Source organism: Neopelma chrysocephalum, unplaced genomic scaffold (assembly GCF_003984885.1).
Source record: "Neopelma chrysocephalum unplaced genomic scaffold, ASM398488v2 Primary Assembly neopelma1_186428, whole genome shotgun sequence".
Classification (NCBI taxonomy): Eukaryota; Metazoa; Chordata; class Aves; order Passeriformes; family Pipridae; genus Neopelma; species Neopelma chrysocephalum.
In genome coordinates, this window is record NW_020938958.1 from 1 (window position 1) to 4151 (window position 4151).

The 4151-nt window shown below is 40.0% G+C and overlaps 1 long non-coding RNA gene across 1 annotated transcript; it reads left to right on the forward strand.

The window, feature by feature from the left end:
* On the forward strand, window positions 1-3893 carry LOC113962968. The gene is made up of 3 exons (XR_003532618.1): window positions 1-74; window positions 2441-2651; window positions 3638-3893. It is a non-coding gene; the product is annotated as an uncharacterized LOC113962968 (long non-coding RNA).
* Window positions 3894-4151: the final 258 nt, after the last annotated feature.

Consider the following 4151-nt stretch of genomic DNA (forward strand, 5'->3'; position numbering starts at 1 on the left):
GTGCATCCCTTCCAGCTGGCAGTGTGATGGATGGCCCACCTGCGAGGACGAGAGTGATGAAGTTGACTGTCCAGGTAAGGAAATCTGAGCAGAATGCTCATCCCAGTGCCAGCTTGTTTTGCAGCAGTACTTTGACTCTTTCAGATCGCTTGCTTATTTTTATTTGAAATTCTAAACTTTTACCTCTACAGTGTGACTAAATCACATTCAAAAACTGTTTTAAGTAGTTCTTCAGTGAACTACTTAATTTTCTTGCAGAGAATCACTGATGAACTTTGTGGCATTGTCATCACAGCATTCAGTCTGTCATCATTCTGAGTTTAAGCTGTTTTAAAGAGGTGCTACAAAATAGTAACATTTGTGTTTTACAGCAACAAACTTCTCTAAATATTCATATTTTCTAGAGGGATTAGAAAAGTAAATCTAACTCTCAGAGAATGTGTTGGAAAATATATTGGAGATGTTGTCTCGTGTCCTTGAACACACAACCGAGGAATGAAGCAGCTGGGGAGTGGGCAGTTCTTTTAGCAGGAACAGAAAAAATGCACCAGGGATGATGCATTTGCTGCAGCAGTTGAAATGATGATCATCAAGTGCTGTGCCATCTTTGTTTCCCTGAGTGTGTCATGTACCACATATGTCTTGAATTCAAACTCAGAGAAAGTTTAATAAAATGAAATCTGCCTTTGCTTGCATCTTTCTCCAGTACTGTCTGTTCCTTCTGGTCCCCAGACTTGACAGAGGACCAGCGAACTTACCATGGGAAGGAGAATGTGGACTCGAGGCACAACCGAGGCAGAGGAGGAGAGACAACCCGCTTTCACACTGTCAACGTGGCACAGCCTGTCCGATTTAGCAGTAAGTTACAGACTGGGAAATTGGGCCATCCTTCTGCCAATTAATTTAGGAATTTAGGCTATTTTTTAAATGCAGCCCTCTCACCTGCAGCACTGCTTGTGCCACTGTTGGCATCCCAGTCCCAGCCTTACCTAAAGCATTACGAATGTCCTGCAAGTGTCCTTCCCGTCTCTCCAGGCCCAAAACATCTGAGTCTCCCCAGCCTTTTGCCTCTTAGCTTGGTTCCCTCTTTGCTCCAGGGATCATGCAATGATTTGGGAACGAGACACTGCACTGATTAGCCTTGGAGACTGGGATGGGACAGGTTAGGAAGAGGACATGGGGGGAAGACATGGGAACATCTGGAACATGGGACTGATTGTTTGAACTCAGGTGATCTTCTGAAAAAGACAAATGATTGGTATTTTGATTTATCATGGATGCTGGTAGCTAAATTATGTTATTAAAATGTACAGAGGACAATAAAGCAATTTAGAAATCCATATGGCAATTTCTGATATGCTCTGCAGTCTGATTGGTGCTGTATTCTACCCCTCCTTAGTGATGTAAACAGTAGATCTTAAAAGATCCTCTATAAATGGCGAACGAGGAAAGGTATTTAATTAATGGGCTTTAAACCTAAGTTTGTATATCATTATTTGATGGTGAAGATCACTGTTTCTGAAGGGAATAAAGAGGCTTGAGAACAGAACTGTGAATTGCATGGAATGAACATAAACCAGTTTCTGAATATGAAGTTTCTTTCTTATGTGTGCAAAATTAATACTTCAGGTGCAGGTGCTAAAATCATATTTTTAAATTTCATCCACCTGTCTCCATGGTTCTCTCTATTAGTCACCCATCACCTCCATGAATGTCAGTCCAAAGCCCATGGGCCTGTTTCATCCAGAAGTGCCTCCAGGCTTTTGTTTCAGGTTCCCTCAGCTGAGTTAATTGAGAGAAAGCCGAGACAGCAGCTCACATCATCACCTTCTTACTTCCTAAAGATCTACTTTCCAGTGATGTTTTTCCAAAGCAACCAAGAATTTCCCCAGAACCCCCATCACGTTCAGTGATTGACTCTGGGAGCAGGATTATGTGAATACTGCTGAGACTGTTTGTAAGAGTAGGTTGAAAACTTCACAGCAAGTTGGATGTATTGCTAACCACCTGACAGACACACAGTCATTAAATTGGCCACCTCTGTTTTTTATTTCCTGCTTCTTGCTGCTTCTTTTCACTTGGATTGATCGAGCTGATTGGTTTTATAATGATGTGTAGGGGAATATCTTCCACAGTAGATTGTCAGTCTTAATTAAAAACTTGAAAGGCCTTCACAGTGTGATGAAACTTTATTAGGAGTTGCATCTTGTAAAAATCATCTAAAAAAAAAATCAACATTTATCAGAAGCTGTATTAAAGTAAACCTTCAGTGATCTATAATGTATGCACCTCCTCCTGCAGAGGTGAAGCGTAGACAGTATATTGTGTGTACACATCCAAGTGGTTATTCATTGCATTGTGATAAACTGATTAGGATGCATTATCTTAAAGATCCTTATTTGGGGGGAATGGTTTCCCTTCTATTCTTCGTGTTTCCTAGGAAAGTGCCCAACAGGATGGCACCACTATGAGGGCACAGCCAGCTGTTACAGGGTGTATTTAAATGGGGAGAACTACTGGGACGCTGTGCAGACATGTCAGCGGGTGAACGGATCCCTCGCCACCTTCACTGCAGACCAGGAGCTGAGGTTCATCCTGGCTCAGGAGTGGGACTTGGAAGAGAAAACATTTGTAAGGAACGACCTGCCCCGGTGAGTAGGAAGGAACGGAAGAAGATCTTGTTTTACACGAGAATGGTTTCTGGTGATACAAATAGCGGTTGTTCAGTTTGTGTCGCAGATCTAACGGTAAAATTGACATCAGGTGAATAAACCACTATGAATGTGCTGCTTGGCTGTTTGGCAGTGGCCATCTGTGTTTTATGTTTTAATTAACATTAACAGATAATTAAATTCAGCAGAGTCTTTTTATCAGCAGAGTCTTTTTATCTTCAGGTTGTCTCAGCGATGTACAGTTATTCTTGAACTGCAGCAGGAAGGTGGATTTCACGATGACTTACTGCTGCACTACCTTGTCTAGAAATAATTATTTTAATTTTTCATCAGGATTTGACTTCCAACCTGTAGCTCTAAAAAAACTTGCAACTTTGAGATAGGAATGAAGTAAAAAGCCATTTTGAGTTGCAACAACTATGTTCTGGTGGCTTTAGATATTTCATTCTGTTAGTTCACAACAAACATTTCTTTTTTTTCCTGTTTGTGGGTTTTTTCTCAGACTCATGGGCTGCTGTGGCAGATCACCAGGAGTGGTTCAGTCATGATGTATCTCTGTCTCTGGAGTGTTAGATGGCTTGGTCCAGAACAGTCTGACATAAGTTGCATATATTTAGAAATACTTGACTTCTGGATGCCGTTGTATGATTTTTGAGTTTTTGATACTGAAGTGCTGCCATAACAACAGAATGAGGTGCTTATTGTGAGTAGAAATAAAAGACACAGTCAGTTATAATTCGTAAACATAGAAAACTATCAAGTATATTATCGAGTATTTTCCTTTGTTCCTCAAGTGTAGTCTCTCTACATTGCCAACATATGGGCTGATATGATAAGGAAAAAAGCCATCAGAATGTTATGAAAATTAACTTGTATATATAAAGACATTGTAAGGTTCTGTGGGATTTCATTTGTTAGTATGTTTTTGCCCTGTCTCCTTAGAATGTAACTTAATGTTTTGGTAGGTTCTGGGTCGGATATCAGTATGTGATCACCAATCGAAATCACTCCGTGGAAGGTCACTGGGAAGTAGCTTATAAAGGTAGGCCTCCCAAATTCCTGCTTAGTTCAGTGGCCCATGGAAACTGTCTTAAAGCCTGAATATAATTTGCAAGAACAACATAGCTTCTTTTAGTGCTAGTGTTGAATAGTGCAGGGGAACTGCTTGGCTTTACAATGTGGCAACGAAAGAGTTTAATACTCCATACATGTCTTATTTTAAAGTTGAGGAAGTTTCATGGTTTTTCACATTGATGTCTTGTGCAAAGAACATGTGGTTTCAGTTTATCTAGGTTTCCCACTTAATTAAGATGAGAAAAAGGAAACTACTGTAGTGTTCTTTGTGAGTATTTAGGGGAATTCCTGATTCTAGTATTTGCATAAACCAGTGTAGCATGTTAGGAGGTTTTAGCTCTTTAAAAATTGGAAGAATTTAAAAAACCCCACTAGATTTTTCAGAATTACTTTAATTTTTATCTT